The 20,747-nt window shown below is 35.6% G+C and overlaps 1 long non-coding RNA gene across 1 annotated transcript; it reads right to left on the bottom strand.

Annotated features, from left to right (window-relative positions):
- Window positions 1–484: 484 nt before the first annotated feature.
- On the bottom strand, window positions 485–2,091 carry LOC131599266 (uncharacterized). The gene is made up of 2 exons (XR_009282682.1): window positions 1,935–2,091; window positions 485–757 (listed from the first exon to the last, which is right to left on the bottom strand). It is a non-coding gene; the product is annotated as an uncharacterized LOC131599266 (long non-coding RNA).
- Window positions 2,092–20,747: the final 18,656 nt, after the last annotated feature.

Raw genomic sequence — 20,747 nt, forward strand, 5'->3', positions numbered from 1 at the left:
GCTTCTTCTGATAGCATGTGAGTACCGTACCTCACCTTCAGATTTTCTGCACAATCGATCACTCGGAAGATCCTCTCGATCTCTTTCAACCATTTCTGAGCACCATCAGGGTCATGAGTGCCTTTGAACAGTGGAGGGTTGTTCCTCTGAAAGCTGTTCAACTGCCTGTCAGCACCAATCGCAGCTCCATTAGCATTCCCTCCCAATACACCAGCAATCATGCCTAGAGCCTCTGCGATAGCATCATCGTTCCTTCCACCTCTTCCAGCCATTGTTCTGCTAAATCACAAAACAATCTCATCAGAATAGAAGTATCGACAGTGTTTACCTTACACTAGTCGCATACAAGGGAACACTGACACTAAGACTCTGACTCAAACGACCGACTATGCTCTGATACCACTATTGTAACACCCTTCTAAAACCCCACGGTAAAGTAATATAATCAGAGTAATAACACATCAAGGATGTTACAATTATTAAATAAATAAAACATCAAAGTCGATTGTCATGCTTTTATTAAAATTAACCAAACTTCAACATGTGTTCATCACAGCGGAAACTTATTTCAAACAATGTTAGGAGCATATCCAAACAGCTCATCAATACATAATCCATAAACAAAATAACAACATAGTATCTCAAGTAACGCTAAGACTAATCGATCCCAGTGTTACAATCAGAGCATGACTCGACACGAACTACGGGCTAGCTTATAAGCTATCTTCACCCAATCACACGCCGCTACATCCTTAATCTGAAATCATCAAAGTAAGGGTGAGTTTCATTCGAATTAATAACCATTATACAATCATAAGCAATGGAATATCATAGCAATTATCATCCACTCATCATACATAGAATCGGAATTTGTTATAACAACCAAACATCAGTACATAAGCATATTCTATCACTCCACACAATCGTTCAGTCATATCATAATATAATGCAATGAATGAACTGACACTAATGCATGTGGTACCATCCATGGGATAAACCCATCCAACCGATCTTTTTCATCACCAAGATACAGTTTTAACCAGCACAAATTCCACACAATGGGAATTATGCCCACCATTTTGATCCACTTTCATCACCGGGATCCATCACCAAAAATGTATGCCAATGAATGCAACATATAACATGCTTACAACATCACCAATCCGATGTAACACATCGTCTCATTATCATCACCAAATCATCACCAATAAGCATGTATATATATTCTTAGCATTCATACAAACATATCACACGCATACATGAAAGTCATCAACCAAGAAATAATATAATCACAAATAAACAACTTGGACTTCACATCCATACCACCTATTCATCATATAGGCCTTTAGTTCAGCTTCACAATGCTCAAAACGGCACATAAATCGGATACTCGGATCAAAAGTTATGAGCTTTCAAAGATAAAACATTTTTAGAAAAATGCTGCAGGAACGGGGTTGTCCCTACGTGGGAACCGGTTCCTGGCAGCTCCAGAATCACGCCTCGGATATTTACTATGGGGAACCGGGTTGTCCCTACATGGGAACCGGTTCCCAGCTACCCAGAACCCATATTTCTCTGTTTTTACAAGGGGGAACCGGTTCGTCCCACATGGGAACCGGTTCCTACGTACCTGCACAGCAAAAATCACTATTTTGACAGCTTTTACCCTATCCCATAACCCCAATTTCAGGTACATACGAACATAGCACACAATTAACATTGTTTTTCACACAATTACACATTTCAAATAGGTTATTGACATGTATTAACATCATATATCACAAGTATCAACAGGATTATGTCAATTCATACAAGATCATCAAAACCTAACAAATTCCCAACCCGACACGTACGAATGAACTAAACAATAATCCTAATCAATCCTACTACCTATAATCGCATAAGGATTACTAACCCGAAGAATCCCCCCTTACCTTAGAGTCGGATCTTCGAAGTTCTTCTCCCCCTTTGGCTCTTCTCACTTTCACGTGTTCTTCAGTCCCAAAATCTGCTTCTACTGCTTCTGCTTCTCTTTTTCCCAATTTCCTTTATTTTATGAAAAATAAAATAAAACATTCTTAATGGGCTTGCTTAGTTAACACCCCCTTTCTACTAACTATCACACTCAGCCCAACACCATATTTTTATTATTTTCCAAATAATTCCCACAGATTATTAATTCTAATAATTTAATTAATAAAATAATTAAATTAATACACTAGAATTAACGGGGTGTTACATTTTCGAAGATGCATTTATGAAAACCCCTATTTTTGGGTGTTTCGGAAGTACACTTCCGAAAAAATGTCTTCTTCTCCACATTAATTTTTCAGTTTTGACATATTTAGAAGAAAAATCAGTTTTGATTTTGGAAGAAAAACCAAACATGTAGTAAAAATTGGTAACTGTTAAACTTATTTCAATCCTTTTCGTTTCAAACACACAACCAACTGCAAAGATTCCCTTCCAGAAACCTCAAAAGCCAATTTTGTGATCTCTTAACAAAACTTGTCTAAAATCCCTTCTTGTTAAATTTACTAAAGTGATTTTTGGTTTTATACTCTCAGTAGGCAAATAGATTCAGAGCCAACCTTAAAAGTCAATTTTGTGCCGAAGGAAGAAGAATGAGAAAGTGACTGTGAGGCTTCTCACCACAAATACTGACCTACAATGTTTCGGAAATGTATTTCCGAAAACACCAAAAAATGGTTTATTTCGGAAATGCATCACCGAAAACATTTTTTTTTTAAAAAAATTGTTTTCGAAAATGTATTTTCGAAATAACCCATTTTTTGATATTTCGGAAAAGTATTTCCAAAACAAGGGGCATTTTAGGGATTTTGCCAAGGGTGACCAAGAAGGTAGGGAGATGGATAAAGAAATTCTCTTTATTAATAAGATATTGGTGATTTGACCAATGTGAAAAATAAAATGTGGTGGCATTTTTGAAATTGTGCTCTATATATTTTATCTATTCCCTCAGTGATAGTATGAATCGATAAAAAAACTTTACCTATTCCTTCGGTTGAAAAATCAACCGATAGTAAAAGTATTTTATTAAAAAAAATAAACTTAATTTATCCCCTTAGTTAACCTATCAACCAAAAGGAAAACTATTCTCCAAAACAATTTGATTTATTTTTTTTTTAAAATTAACCAAAATTTTCTACTCTGTTAACCTATCAATCGATAGTAAAACTATTCCCTCGAAACATATTTTTAAAATTAACTCACAATGAACCAAGAGAAAGAGGGTCAACCATTTGATTTAATTTCTCTTTAGTAGAAAATAGGAATATACTTTTCCCCTTCCCTTAAAAGCCCTAATGGATGTCATCTCTTTTCCCCTCAACTCCGACCACCCCATCTCTCAACCTTCTTATTGAACCAAATAGATCTCATTTTGACCCATCATTTTCGACCACCTGCTGAATCTTGTGTTAGGGGTCTGATGCCAAATGTGGACAAGAAGAAGAAGAAGATGGTATGCTGAAAGTTGTACAAAATATATTCTAAAGTGTTTGTTTACACCAAGTTTTAGGTTCGATTCGCCCGCACCAATTTAGGCGAATTGGATACAAATGGTTTATCCGGCGAATTCCTCCACGATACTTTGGAATCTTAACATGAATCGCACATTCACATTAAGCATATCGATCAACAATATTCTACTGAATAAAGTTCACTCACTTATTCTCGTGCACTAGAAAAACATAAGAATGATTTAGATAATAATTTTGACCCTTGAAATATATTAATTTTGTGTCATTTTTATGCTTAACAAGTATCTCTATTTATAGGAAAAATTGTACCAATTGGTGAAGAGAACAATATTTCAAATGGTTTCAACATGATTTTTCGTAAACTCTTATATCATAATAATGTTCAGAACTTTAACAAAACATTATTCTGGTCTGGTGGACGAGGCGCTTCCACGCTAAGCATCATGTCTTGTGTTTGAGACCCATGGGTGCAATTCTTTTGACAATATTTTTATTGTTCAAAATATTAAACATATAAAAAACATAAAATTCTACCACCCAAGATTCAAACCATGGACAATATGGAAACACGATCTAGTTCAACCACTATACCATTTTCTTATTGAATGCACATTTCTACATTTACATAATATTAACCACTTATAAAGAATAATTTTCCAATTATATATTTTGGAAATTCTCCAACAATCCTCCACCATTTTCAAAATATTTCTAAATCTATTATTCAGGAAATTTCATGGTTTCAGATAAAGGTATCTTATGATTCGAACCATTACTTAGTAAGTTAAGTTTTTGCTCATCTCCGAATAGATTGGTAGTAAGCTTTGAACCAATTATTCATTAGAACAAGCGTGCCTAACTCACACATGAAATCTAGATACCATAGATCAAGTTATTAGTATGAACCGTTTAATAAGGCCTTTTATTTGATATCCTTTTCGTGAGAATTTAAGAGTCAAGCCCTTGAACTCTATGAAGCAGCACCACTTCATTCTCATCTAGTTATACTGTATCAGAAATACACCCATAATTATACATTCCAACAAACATATGACATATATATATATATATATATATATATATATATATATATATATATATATATATATATATATCTATTAAGAGGAAAACCTTATCCTACCGCATTAATTCTTATGGTCCAAGTACTCTTATCCCTATTGTCAAGTACTTTAATCACTCTAATAGTGTACTTTTATCATTGAACTCTAGACTTAATGTTAATCAAGTGTGAGTTGAGTTTCCACTATCAATGATTAATTAGATATGGGATTGTTCCACATCCCTAATGATGTCTTCATTATTTTCAATTATATCCTAAGACATCATACCATTGTCAATCCTTTCGTCAAAGAATTGCAAGATTTTCCAAATTGTAATAACCTTTCAATATTTAAAGTTCAAATAGTCGTGTGTATGAATATTTTATGTACTCCGGGTAGCTTTTATCAACTATCATCAAACTATGACACTTTTATCATATTAGTATAATTATCATATACAAAACATATTCTATATTCTTAAAAGTTTTGACAAAACTATCATCATGACACTTTTGTCCTTCATTTTTTCATAAACATAACTTTTATGTCATTCTTCATTTTCCAACCTTTTTAATTTGAGGTCTTACTTTCACATAAATATATCTAAAATATATTTAATGCATTTAACATTTATAGCAATCGACATCCTTATAGTCAAATACTTTTGTAAGGAAAAATCTTTTGTGAGTGAGATGTCTTTCTAGTTCTGGATGGATATCATTGTATAAGTTCTTCAAGAATTTGTTTATGCATATTGGATGAGGAAAATCCTTTTAGGGATGAAAATATGTGGTTGGAAACTAAACCCGTTAAAAGCTTTGGTTGAGGATTATGTGATCAGTTTCTGATATTTAGTTATGTTAAAGATCATTAATATAGTTGAGCTTCCCTAAAGGCTATTATAAAGCCTTGTTCATTCAAATGATGAAGTTCTTCAACATTGATGAACTTACCATTAGGTTCATGGTTAGCCCGTATAAAATAATAGGTTAGAATATCAGCCTATTAAAATCTTAAGAGGTTATTGGCTATCCTATTAAACCAAATTGAGCTCAGATATTTTATGGATAGAAGTCTTACCAGTTCAATCTACCGTTTGGAAGGAAACTTGGCCACTTCAATCTCAACATTTCAATGGAGAAGATGCAAACAATCATATCATACATCTTGTATTATCATGGTGGTAGCACAACCACCATTTTCTTGTATAAGGAGGTTCGTGAGATTCACCTACTAAAAGCTCTCAAGTATTTAATGGAAACTCTCAAGATCAACTCTTAGGGGGGGGGGGATTATGTCCCTTAGATTTGACCGAACTTCTATAATTTTCAGTGTTTTTCTTTTTTCCTTAAACTATTTAAATTTAGCATTTTATTTTCCGCTGTTTAGATAAAAATATTTTTTTCAAACTACTTAGATGTATAAAAATGTTTTTTCCAAACTCTAATTTAATCTCGAAAAGTTTTCAAAATTTTCAAAACGATGTTTTTTCAAATAAAAATTTTTACCCCCATTGTGTGTGAAGTCTCTAGTCTAATTGAATGTGTGTGCACGAAGAATTATTTTGCAAATTCTTTAGCGGCTTCTTTTCTACCTCGTCCTCTATAGAAGCATGGATACCTCGTTCTCCCTCGGAGCTCTAAGGATAACTATAAAGTTTCAGCTCTGCTAGGTGTTGTCGGCTCTAGGATGGAAACCTGACTTCTCTTAGACATGAAGGTAGAGAAAAACACAAGAATAAGGGGATTTAAATTGGGTTTTTAAAACTTTGACATTCTTAGAAAAATATTTGTTTAGATAAACATTAGCGCATGCAATAAATAGAAAGATGACACATTCATTTATTCAGGTTCCCCTTAGAAAAGGTTAGTCCTACCCACCATCCTTGGTGATTTTTCTTAGAAAAAGACTTAATCCACTAATCATAGAAATAATTACAATTGCACAGGACATCTGCGGGTGACTAATAACAAGACGTTCATCCATTTTGTTAGTGATCCCTTGAGAATAAAGACCCAACTAGGCCCCTAAGAGATGTAACGATCAATGACTTCTTTAATAATTCTTATCCAATAGGACCCCTAAAGAAAATTTTCCTAAAGCACATTGACAATTTGTTAGTGATCCCTTAAAATTTTTGACCCACCTTGTCCCTTAAGAGATATAACGATCAACGAATCCTTTGAGAATTCTGACCCAATTGGTCACTTAAAGATGATTTCTCACGATGACAACGAATCACCGTCTTCTTGAGTATACAGACTAAGACTATTCACTCAAGGAATAATCAATAAAAAATGATTAACATTTTTGTTTACAAATTTTCTTATTAAAATCAAATTACACAAAATTTTAAGTGCAAACAACACAAAAGTGTTGAGCAAGATCTGAGCATCAACTCCTTGATTTTACAAGATTCTACAATGAATTTTTTGATATTTTTTGATATGAATCTTGTAGTAATCTTCTCTTCTTTTTATTGTCCTTTACAACTTCATCTTCATGATCTTCAATGATTGAGCTTCGAGTTCTTCGCATTGTTGTAGCATGCAGCTTTGGTATTTGCGATGCATATCCTCTTCAGCTTTTGGAATTTGCAGTAACAACATATTTGGCTCTTGTAGTAGCAATCCATAGCATTGGCTTATGTAGTGGATTGAGCTTCATTTATAAGAGTCATTTCTTGATAAGCCAACGGTTACTTTGAAGGTGTGAAAACACTAGAAAGAAGGGGTTTGAATAGGGTTTTTAAATAACAAAACCTTTTAGCAAAAAAACCTCCCCTTAGAAACCACAAACTCTTCACTCTTGATACTAACTATAAAGTGCATGAAGGAACAAAGCATGTTTATACTAGTTTACTTGAGAAACCCTCAAGCTAGTCTAGTCCACCCACCAAGGGGATTTTGCCTCTCTCAATCGAGGTCTTAATCCAATATAACCAAACTGATTACAATTGCATGGGCTAACTTCCGATGACTAACACTGCACAAGCTACCTGCAAGTGACTAACAATACAATGCAAAACCTACCCGCAAGTGACTAACAATACAATGCACAAGCTACCCTCAAGTGACTAACAACCTTTAAGACACACTAGTCCTAAACTTCCCAAGAATATTGACCAACAGGTCTCTTGAGGAACAATCAAACAACAATTTGAATAAGAATTTGTTTACAGATAAATGCTTCTACACAAGCTGAATGTAAACTATATTTCAGTTTCTAGACTCAAGAGAATGAAGCTTTGAACAGTCTTTCAAGAATGGATATGATCGTGAATTAGCAGCTTCCTCTTTAAGTCTTCAAGCCTTTATATAGCCAATATAATAGTATATTCGTTGGAGCGAAGTTCTGGAATTTCTAAAAGTTTAGCGGCTTGAACGTAGTGGGAGACAAGAAAATATGCAACGTATGTCATTTCACTATAGTGGAAAGAAACATTTGTCTGTACCTTCTGAAGGATAGAAAAACACATAGAAAGGGGGGGGGGGTGTTTGAATAAGTGTGACTTTAAAAACTCTTAAGATAAAAACAATGAACACAATATTTTTATCCTGGTTCGTTGTTAACGAAACTACTCCAGTCCACCCCCTTAGAGTGATTTACCTCAACTGAGGATTTAATCCACTAATCAATCTTGATTACAATGGTTGTCCACTTAGAAACACTCTAAGTCTTCTAGAGTATACTGATCACACCTTAATCACTCTAGGAAATCAACACTTAGAAACTTCTAAGTCTTCTAGAGTCTACTGATCTCACTGATCACTCTAGGAACCTTTTACAAATCAATGCAAAATCAATGTTTAGAAGAGTATTCAAATGCTTCTTAGAAAGCTATAATCACAACTGTGATATTTCTCCTAAGTTCTAAGCTTATCACTCACTAAATATTACAAAGAATGTGAGGTTGAAGATGAAGTTCTTATGTTTTGATTTCAGAAGCGTTTTGGTATTCTTGTAAGAGTTGTTCGTAGTTCCTTCTGATCAGAACTTCATATTTATAGGCGTTTTGAGAAGATGACCGTTGAACTGCATTTAATGCATTGCGTGACTGGACAACTTTGCATTTAATGTTTTCATTGTTTTGTCAACTACCTCGCGCCATGCTTTTCTCTGCTTTTACTAACTTTGCCTTTTGTAGCTTCTAACGCTCCTTTTGTTAGTCAGAGATTAGACTTCATAGCCTGTCATCTAGTACTAACTTCTGATCTCAGATTTTGTGAATACAACGTTTGAATAATCAAAATCAGAGTTACAGCTTGGTGCAGAGCATCTTCATGTCTTCTGACTTTGAAGTGCTTTAGCGTGATACCATAAGAACTTCAGTTCTTCTGCTTCTGATCTCAAGTTCTTCTGATGCTCCATAGAGCATGTTCTGATTCTGCTTGACCATCTTCTGATGTCTTGCGAGAGTATGTTCTAATGTTGCAATCCTAAATCTTCTGAGACAGTGCTTCTTAGTGCTGAATTGTGCATACTCCTTATATATTTCCCGAAATGGAAAATGAATAGGATTGGAGTACCACATTGTCTTATACAAAATTCATATACATTGTTATCATCAAAACAAGAATATTGTGTTAGACGCTAAGCTTAAGGATTTAGAGGGGGGTGAATAGATGCCTCAGAATTTTTCGGATTTATCTCAAGCTTAGGCGAAAGCGTTTCGGGATAGACTCGTGTCTATTCCGAACCACTATTGAAAGAATGAGATATGTTATTAAACCACAAAATAGTTAAGGATTAACGATGAAAAGACCGCTTAGAGAATCAATCAGTTAAGCTAATGTAAATCGTTTAACTACTTGCTTGATTAACTTTGTTTGCAATGACTTGATAATAGTTGAAGCAATATATCAAACACTTGTTAATAATATCCAAATTGATTATGATTCAATGTGTGGTGACTTGTGATGTTTGGGCAGAGTCTTATCACACAAGTTTAACACTTGAACCTTTGATCAATTTGCAATTATAACCAGAAATAAGCTAAACGTAAACGAAAAGGTAAAAGAGATAAGAACACGATATTTGTTCAGGAAGTTCCTCGATCGTCCTCGCTACGACTACATCTGCCCCCAATTTCAAACGGGAATTGGGATGTCTTTCATTATGATTGAAAACGGTTTATACAAAGAAGATAACAAAGCGATAACAATAAACCGAATATGTTGATCCTTTGAATCTTCTTCCCCTTGATCTTGAGCCAGATCAAGTGTCTTCCAAGAGCTTCACTTTGATTCCCTTTCTGCAGTGTTTTGAATTGCTCGAACCTTTGTTCTTCAATCTCCACACTCAGCTGAATCTTTGATGAAGTCTCTTGATAAAACCCCCCAAAATTCACCAATCTTGGAGGACAAAATCCGCAGATTTTATTCACCAAAAACCCCACAAATCTTCACCCACTAGGAATCTTCAATTCCGTTCCATGGACGTTATCGATGTTGATCGTAAACTCTCAACGCAAAAATGATTGTGTGTAATTGTGTTGGAGTTCAGAAGAAGAACGAAGATGAGAAGCCTTTGTGTATCTTTTAGTTGTTGGTGTTAAAGATGAATAATTAATAGAAAGAGATATATATAGGAGCTGGTACGTTGATGCAGAGAAAACATACAATTTGGCAATTTTTAAGGAGATAGGTTGACCTACTTCATTGATTAGGTCGACCTAAATGGAGAAAATTAAACCAAGTTGTAATTTTTGCCAGTTGGGTCGACCTGTTGGGGGTTTGGGTCGACTTAAGATCAGTTGAAACACGTTCTTGGGATTTTTCTTCAGTTTAGGTCGACCTAGGAACTTGGGTGAGTCGACCTAACACAAACAAAAGTGAATCTCCTTTGTTTGCTTTAGTTTGAGTCGACCTAATGATTAGCTGGGTTGACCTAACTTATGCAAAACCATATGCTGAGTAACTGAATCTTTACAGGTTGGCCTGGGCACATGGTAGGTCGACCTACAGTGTCTTAGATAGCCAAAACTTGCTTTTCCTTAAGTCATTCACTTGTGCTTTTGTGTTTGTTTACTTATGATGTTTGCCATGAATCGAAAAGTCCTTGGTGAGTATAGGCTTGTACTTACATACTCCCCCTTTTTGATGATGGCAAACATTTGATTAAATGACGAAAGATCCCCCAGACTTGTATGCGCCCCGTACTCTCAACTCATCTCCCCCTTTGACAACATCAAAATATAGACAACAGGAGAATAGTATAGGAGAATAACATAATAATCTTAACAAAACGATATCTTACATAACATAATAGTAGAGAAGTAGAACATAATATCCAAACATATTTAAAATTACAAACCAAGCGTAAGTTCAAGTAATAAAAAAGGCAATAACATGATAGAAATGAAATGCAATCAAACGAGATGAGCTAATGAGATGAAATTCTCTCTAACGTCTGCCCCGTCTTCCTCTCCCTCTTTGGAAACCTTGAGGTCGATCCTCTTCAACTTGTTCCAGCAGGTCAAGGACGGATCTGATGAGAATGTTGAAGCTTTGACTCAGACTAGCATGTCGATTAGTTGCTGTTTCTTCAAAACGGTTCTGTCGTTCAGTCATGTTTGAGGCAAAGGTCTCAAAATCGCTTTTGTGCTCTTGAGCCAAACGATGAAGATTTGCATACTGAAGTCGTTGTTCATTATAGCGATCTTGTTGAAACTGTTGCATATTCTAAAATTGGAGTTGTTGTGCTTCAAAGTTTTGTTGTTGAATAAGTTGCATGTTCTCTAGCATAGAAATGATGTTGGATTGATCCGGCTGAGGTGGGGTTGTGTATCCCCAAGGGATTTCCTCCTCTTGAGGAGGAACATATCGCCAATTTGAATCCCCATCATGAGAAACATCTTCCATGGTGTGATCATCATCATTAGGCATGTCAAGATCATGTCCTTCCTCTTCATGACCTCCAATGTGACCAACTTCTGCAGGATCATCATAATTGTAGATAATTTTTCTGGTTCCTTTTTGGATGAGATAGTAAGCTTGCCTATTCGGATCCCAGTGATAGCCCATGAGGGTCAAGGTTGTTTGTGAGAACTCTTGAGGATGTTTGATCCTTATGTAAGACATTCCATCAAGTTTCATACCAAAATGGTTTACAATTGTTTGAATGATCGATCCATAACATAGAGCAGTAGTTTTCTACTTTACCTCATAGAACTTGGTGGCGAGAAAATTGGCCAGTTCACACGCGTTATGTTTTGAAGCAGATACATCAACACAATTTCATTTCGTTCAACTCTAGAGTATCCTCCCGCTCTTGGTCTAATGATTCTGGAGATGATCCAATTTAAGAGCCTAGGATCTCTCTTTAAGTGCCCTGCTGTAATTGTTTCATTTGGTTTGTCAATAACGGAAGGGTCTTTGAGGATTGATCTCATGTAGGCCAAGTGATCATAGTTAGTCGGAACCTCACCGTCTTCTATACAAAGTTCATCTCCTACAAGTATAAGGCCAAAGATGCTGGCCCAAACCTTTTTGTCAACAAGGTGCGATCGACACCCCATCTTAAACCTGAAGTAACAAGCTTCCCCCTTTTGTAACCCAGCATAGAAAGCCCTAACAGTATTCTCACTGTATGGAGCGTCACATTCCAACAATGGATGGATATTTTGATGCTTAATCAGACTAGTAACTTCGGGTATATGTATACAGTCAGCTAGCTTAGGGTTATAGGCATATTGCTTGATAATTTTCCGTTTCATCTGCCAATTTTCAAAATTTTCTTTACAATCGGGATGAACGAGAGCTAGAGCACTTACCAGATGAGATGAAGAGCCGGATGCAATTTCCTTTCCTTTTCTAGACTTTGGAGCCATGTTTGAAGACAAAGTGCTTGAAAGAGATGAGTTTTGGAGGGATTTGATCTTGGAGGATTAGGGTTAGCCGTAGAGAGAGTGTTTGAAATGGAGCAAGAATGGAAGTGCATGCATAAGTATGTAAGAGGATGGGCCAGGTCGACCTAAAAACCCAATTTTTGACATTTATGACTCAGTAGGTCGACCTACACTAAGTCTACGTCGACCTAACAGAAGCACCAAAAAAAAAATTCAGAATAGGTCGACCTAAACTAAGTCTGCGTCAACCTAACAGAAGCACCAAAAAAATGAATCAGAATAGGTCGACCTAAAACAAGTCTAGGTCGAAGTAACTGAACATGTTTTTGTTATTTTTAAAAAAAACTTTAGTAGGTCGACTCAAAAGCATAGGAGGTAGACCAAAAATGCTTCAAATGCTTGAAATGCAATGGAGAGACTTATGAATGTTAGATGTATGCTTATTCTACTATTAACATGCCCAAACATGATATATTATGAGTAATGATGAGCAACATATACATGTAAATGAGATATATGGAGAGACATATATGAAGTCACTATAAACATGTTAATTGATAGCATATTATAACACAATAATATTTTTGGAAGTGAACAACAAACATGTTACCATTTTCTCAACTTGCAGATATCTTGTCATCATGACGTAACGTTAGGTACATTCCTCTTGTCAATGTAGCACGATCCTTGATTGATTTTGTACTACCTTCATACTAAGAGAAATGTTAGCTTGAGCATAATCAAAGTATAGAGTTAAAAATAATTAAATAAACAAAAAGGAGCATGTTTAGCTCAAATTAGAGATATCTAATATCCCTAATTATCTTCGAATGTTGAAGAATGGCTCGGTTGCAAGAGGTTTGGTAAAGATATCAGCTAGTTGTTTCTTGCTCTCTACATGTTCAAATATGACTTCCCCTTTTTCTACATGATCTCTTAGGAAGTGATGCCTTATTTCGATATGTTTGGTTCGTGAGTGTAGAACAGGATTCTTGCTTAAGCTTAATACCAAAGTCAATGAGCTGCTGCTTGAGCCACAATATCTGAGCACAACAGCTTCCGACAGCTACATATTCTGCCTCAGCTGTAGATAATGCAACTGATACTTGTTTCTTGCTGTGCCAACTTATTAATGAATTTGAGAATAGATGACATGTCCCACTGATGCTCTTTCTGTCAGATTCGCATCCAGCAAAGTCGGAGTCGGAGTATCCCACCAAATAGCATTCATTTCCCTTAGGATACCATAAGCCATATGTAGTAGTTCCACAGAGATATCGTAGAATTCTTTTTACCACTTTTAGGTGTGATTACTTTGGGCATGATTGGTATCTCGCATACATACACTAAACATAATGTCTGGTCTTGAAGCTGTGAGATACAATAGTGAGCCTATCATACCTCGGTACAATTTCACATCAACTTCTTTAGCTTTTTTATCCTTGTCTTGGTTGCTATTGGTTGCCATAGGTGTGTCAATCTCCTTTGCCTCACTCATTCCAAATCTCTTAAGAAATTCCATGCAATACTTGGTTTGACTAACGAAGGTTCCAAGACTAAGTTGCTTGATTTGTAGACCAAGGAAGAAGGTTAATTCTCCCATGGGGCTCATCTCAAATTCACTCTGCATAAGCTTAGAAAAGTCTTTGACAAGTTTTGCATTAGTTGACCCAAATATTATATCATCTACATAAACTTGAACCAAAAGTATATCTTTATCTTTTCTTTTAACGAAGAGAGTAGTGTCAACTTTACCCCTAAAGTATCCTTGACTAAGTAGAAATTTTCTTAAACGTTCATACCAAGCCCTATGGGCTTGTTTAAGACCGTATAAAGCACGTTTCAACTTATAAACATGTGTTGGATACTTGTAATTTTCAAAACCGGGTGGTTGAGCTACATAGACCTCTTCATTAATGTAGCCATTTAGAAAGGCACTTTTAACATCCATTTGAAAGAGCTTAAAGTCTTTTGAGCACGCATAAGCAAGTAAGAGACGAATAGCCTCGAATACGTGGAGATGTGACACATTTGGTTTTCTACCCTTTAATAATTCATATGGTGTTTTGTTTAGTATAGGACGTATTAGTATCTTATTCAAAACATAACATGCGGTGCTAATAGCATCAGCCCAGAAATATTTGGGTAGACTTCCCTCGTTGAGCATTGTTCTTGCCAACTCCTCTAGAACACGATTTTTACGTTCAACTACTCCGTTTTGTTGTGGTGTTCTAGGAGCTGAAAAGTTATGTTCAATTCTATGTTTATCACTGTATTTTTCAAAAAGATAGTTTTCAAATTCTCCACCGTGATCGCTACGGATTGCAACTATTTTAGTGTTCATTTTTTTTGACATAACCTTGCAAATTGAGTAAAAGCTGGAAAAGTTTGATCCTTACTAGGTAGGAAGATTGTCCAACAAAATTTAGAGTAATCATCAACAATGACAAAACCATAGATGTTTCCACCTATGCTTTTTGTCCTTGAAGGGCCAAAGAGATCCATGTGAAGAAGCTCAAGAGGACATGATGTTGAAACCACGTTTTTTGATTTAAAAGAAGTTTTTGTTTGCTTCCCCTTTTGACATGCATCACATAGATGATCCTTTGAAAACTTTATTTTTGGTAAACCGATTACTAAGTCTTTTGTGATAACCTTATTAAGTAAGTCAAAATTTATGTGGGCAAGGCGTCTATGCCAAAGCCATGAGTTTTCGCCTAGAGCAATGAGACACTTGGCACTTGACTTAGATACTTCGTCCAAATTTAGCATATAGATATTGTTTACTCTTATGCCATTAAACATAATGTCTCTTTTCTTAGTATGTTATATTGTGCAACCAGAATTTGTAAAAGTTGCTTTGAAATCTTTGTCGCACAATTGACTAATACTTAAGAGATTATGTTTAAGACCTTCTACTAGTAACACATCAGTTATAGTAGTGGTAGACGGGTTACCTACACTTCCTTTACCAAGTATAGCTCCCCGATTGTTGTCTCCATAGGTGACATACCCCTTTTTCTTTGCGTGGAACTCAACAAAAAGTGACATGTCTCCCGTCATGTGTCTTGAACATCCGCTATCAAGGAACCACAACCTTTCGGCAATGTTAAGACACTTTTCCTGCAAAATTAATTTAGAATTGAAGGTCCCCAATTATCATTGGGTCCTTGATAGTGAGTAAATAATGTGTTGCACTTTGGCAACCATTGAAAGACACCTTTAGGAACTAAAATTCTCCTAAATTTGCATTTTTCAATGGTATGTCCCTTTTTGCAACAATAGTGACACGTAATATGATGAGAATATACCTTTTTTGCTGGTTGAAGCTTTAGGTACGAAGTTGTATTTACTATATGGAGGAGTATAAGATCTCTTGAATTTGTTTGGATCAACCGCAAACGTCACTTTTGGTTGTAGAGCCTTATCTAATTTGGCTTTTAGATCTCTTACTTCTTTTTGCCAAATATGACATGTCTCACAACCAAACCATGATGTAGGTTCTTTCTCAATTTTATCTTTTTGAATATCTAGCATAGATTGTTTTAAAGCTTCCATATCCTTTTCGGTTTTCTCAACTTTTGATTCAAGATATGAAATTTTTTTCTTAATTGAGGCCAAAAGTTTGAAAGCTTCAATTGCATCTCTATGTAGTTCTTCAAAAGCTAATTTTAATTGAGAGTGAGATACCTTATCTACAAGTTCGGGTTTAAGATGACTTACACGTTTCTTTTTCTTGTGTTTATGAGCCATAAGACATAAGTTTGCCGATTCTTCTTCATCGCTTAATGAGCCTTCACTAGATGAATCACTTTCCCATGCTATGTAGGCTCTTCTAGGCTTGTTGTGACCTTTGCCTTGATTCTTTTATTTTTCCTTCTTAAGGTATGGACAATCCGGTTTGTAATGACCAACTTTACCACAATTGAAACAAGGACCTTTGGATTTTCCTTTGTTATTCTCATCTTGTTTGTACTTTTTGAATTGCTTCCTATAGTTGATCAAGCTTTTGTCAGAGTGTTTTGCTCCATTTTTCCTTATGTATTTGTTGTATCTTCGCACAAACAGTCCCATTTCCTCATCATCCGAGTCTTCCTCATTACTAGTATCACTATCCTCTTGCTCTTGCTTTGAGGTCTTGGAGCTTGATGCCTTTAGAGCTATTGACTTCTTCTCTACCTCTTTCTCCATGTTCTTATTTTCTTTGCCCTTTTCTCATGCATGTCAAGGAAATTAAGATGTTGCTCATGTTCTTCAAGTTTACCCAAGAGACTGGTGATGTCTAAGGTATTTAGATCATTTGCTTCCTTTATGGCTGTAACCTTGGGTTGCCATTCCCTGTTTAAACATCTTAAAATTTTGTTAGTAGCAATTGCATTGGAAACAGGTCTATCAAGAGAATTTAAACGATTTTTAAGATGCACGAATCTCTTTTGCATGTTTTCGATGGATTCACCATCTTCCATATGAAAGAGTTCGAACTCTTAAGTTAACGTATTAATTCTAGCTAGTTTGACATCATCCGTGCCCTCATGGACAACTTGTAATGTGTCCCACATAGCTTTAGCGGATCTACAATGGGAAACACGGTAGTATCAACTCCTAGAGCTGAGATTAGAATGTTTCTCGCTTTCCAATCGTATCCATATCTCTTTTCATCTTCAGCATCCCATGTATTTTCTGGTTTAGGAACGACAACACCAGTTGCATTTGTCATGGTAATTTGAAAGGGACCATCAACAATTGCTGTCCAAATGTTCCTATCAATGGTATTGATATGAACGCACATACAATCCTTCCAATAGCCATAGTATTCACCGTTGAAAACTGGAGCTCTATTGTGAGCCCCTTTAGGTCCGGAAGCCATCTTTCCAATAAGTGTTTCATGTAGCACGGAATAAACCAGAGCTCTTGATGGCACTTGTTAGACGCTAGGCTTAAGGATCTAGAGGGGGGTGAATAGATGCCTCATAATTTTTCGGATTTATCTCAAGCTTAGGCGAAAGCGTTTCGGGATCGACTCGCGTCTATTCCGAACCACTATTGAGAGAATCGGATATGTGATTAAACCACAAAATAGTTAAGGATTAACGATGAAAAGACCTCTTAGAGAATCAATCAGTTAAACTAATTTAAATCGTTTAACTACTTGCTTGATTAACTTTGTTTGCAATGACTTGATAATAGTTGAAGCAATATATCAAACACTTGGTAATAATATCCAAATTGATTATGATTCAATTTGTGGTGACTTGTGATGTTTGTGCAGAGTCTTATCACACAAGTTTAACACTTGAAACTTTGATCAATTTGCAATTATAACCAGAAATAAGCTAAACGTAAATGAAAAGATAAAAGCGATAAGAACACGATATTTGTTCAGGCAGTTTGTCGGTCGTCCTCGCTACGACTACATTTGCCCCCAATTCCAAACGGGAATTGGGATGTCTTTCATTATGATTGAAAACAGTTTATACAAAGAAGATAACAAAGCGATAACGATAAACCGAATATGTTGATCCTCTGAATCTTCTTCCCCTTAATCTTGAGCCAGATCAAGTGTCTTCCAAGAGCTTCACTTTGATTCCCTTTCTGCAGTGTTTTGAATTGCTCGAACCTTTGTTCTTCAATTTTCACACTCAGCTGAATCTTTGATGAAGTCTCTTGATAAAAACCCCCAAAATTCACCAATCTTGGAGGACAAAATCCGCATATTTTATTCACCAAAAACCCCACAAATCTTCACCCACTAGGAATCTTCAATTCCGTTCCATGGATGTTATCGATCTTGATCACAAACTCTCAACGGAAAAATGATTGTGTGTAATTGTGTTGGAGTTGAGAAGAAGAACGAAGATGAGAAGCCTTTGTGTATCTTTCAGTTGTTGGTGTTAAAGATGAATAATTAACAGAAAGATATATATATATATATATATATATATATATATATATATATATATATATATATATATATATATATATATATATATATATATATATATATATATATAGGAGCTGGTACGTTGATGCAGAGCAAACATACAATTTGGCAATTTTTGAGGAGATAGGTTGACCTACTTCATTGATTAGGTCGACCTAAATGGAGCAAATTAAACCAAGTTGTAATTGTTGCCAGTTGGGTCAACCTCTTGGGGGTTTGGGTCGACCTAAGATCAGTTGAAACACGTTCTTAGGATTTTTCTTCAGTTTAGGTCAACCTAGGAGCGTGGGTGAGTCGACCTAACAGAAACAAAAGTGAATCTTCTTTGTTTGCTTTAGTTTGAGTCGACCTAATGATTAGCTGGGTCGACCTAACTGATGCAAAACCATATGCTGAGTAACTGAAGCTTTACAAGTTGGCCTGGGCACATGGTAGGTCGACCTACATTGTCTTAGATAGCCAAAACTTGCTTTTCCTTGAGTCATTCACTTGTGCTTTTGTGTTTGTTTACTTATGATGTTTGCCATGAATCGAAAACTCCTTGATGAGTATAGGCTTGTACTTACATATTGATTAGAACAAATCTTGTTCTAACACCTTGTACCTCGTACTACATTACATTATCTTTTATTCTTCTTGAAATTTAGAGGCTGACAACATGAGTTGGAAGAAAGAAAATAAGCTTTTGAGTCTTCAGAGTCATCAGAACCATGTCTTCATAGTCTTCAGCACTTGGTCTTCAGTACCCTTTGTCTTTAGAAACATAAATCTTCAGAGCTTCAAGTCTTCAGAATCTTTAGAACTGCATCTTCAGAGTCTTTCAGCACTTGGTCTTTAGATTGGTTTCCTTAGACTTCGTATTATATTGACAACTTAAGAGGCTTTTGAAGCATTTTGCTATTGCTCATTAGAACTTGTGTAGCGCAGATGCGGAACTTGGTATCTTCTGATGTATTGGCCAAGCCTTTCATCAGATTCAGAACCTATTTGTTAAAAGCTCAAAGCAACAAGCATTAGAGTATCAAAATTGTTCATGCAATCATACTCATTGTTATCATCAAAACTCAGAGACATATTGTAGAACCATATCTGTTCTAACATACTTTCTAACGGATATAAAGTATAGATATTGGATATAGGAACACATTACTTCCTTAGCCTGTAGCTTACATATTTGACGTGATGGCATGGAAGACAACTTTGGAATAGTACTAACGTCTTGATATTTGTGATTTGTTGAGCAGACCGTTGAACTGAATCTTCTAAAGAAAGTTTCTTGATCTTATCTTCAAATGATGTAATTCTGATTCTGAAGTAGTAAGCTTGGAAGATATCACTTTGTTTTCGTTGTTCTTCTGATGATGTGTTGTATGAGTAGTTCAGAAACTACTTTATTGAGATAGAATAAGAACATCAGAACTTAATAGGAACAGAACTTTGTCTTTCAAAAATAATGACAGCAGGCTCTCTGAAGTACGACGCAGAACTTCCTAGATCAAATCTGTATCTGAAGAGATATATGATTTGATAGTGGGACAACACAAGTAATACAAACTATAGTGTTCGAGTCCTTTCAAAATAGAACAATGTCTTCAGATAATAGTGCAACAGTATATCTGAGGAATACGTCTAGATATATGAACAAAAGTCATCAACTAAACTGTATTTTTAATTTGATCCTTATCATCTGATCTTTGACTACGTCTTTAGAGTAATGAGCAACATCTCTTTTGACGAACGTATCTCTGACATCTGATCTTGACGTGACAGCTTGCATCCTATGTAAACTTTGATTATATTCTGGAGCAACAACATCTTGGTAGACTTTGTTTCTTATGGAGACACTTTAGACTTTTAAAGCAGCAGCAGCTTGTTGAGAAGTATTCTAGAGATTCTCTTTCTGATTCACTCAGTGTTGCATATGAAAGAGTGAAAAAAAATTAGAAAGGGGGTTATTGAATAAGGGTTGTTTCTAAAAAAGGCAGATACAAATAATTACACAGTTATTTTTATCCTGGTTCGTTGTTAATCAAACTACTCCAGTCCACCCCTTACAGAGTGATTTACCTCAACTGAGGATTTAGTCCACTAATCAACTTTGATTACGATGGTATACCACTTAGACAACTTCTAAGTCTTCTAGAGTATACAGATCACAACTTGATCACTCTAGGAGTTCCCTTTTACAAAAATAGTAAACAATATTACAAGAGTTTAATGTGCTTCTTAATAAGCTATAATCACCAAGTGATTTTTCTCTCAAGCTTAAGTTCTAACACTCACTATGATATTACAAGATTTGTGAGGTTGAAGATGAAGTTTCTTTGCTGTTTGTGTGGTAGAGTTAAGAATCAATTTTGCAGCATAAGTTCTCTTAGCATGTGTTATTTTTC

The sequence above is a fragment of the Vicia villosa genome, linkage group LG4 (assembly GCF_029867415.1).
Source record: "Vicia villosa cultivar HV-30 ecotype Madison, WI linkage group LG4, Vvil1.0, whole genome shotgun sequence".
In the NCBI taxonomy this organism is placed as follows: Eukaryota; Viridiplantae; Streptophyta; class Magnoliopsida; order Fabales; family Fabaceae; genus Vicia; species Vicia villosa.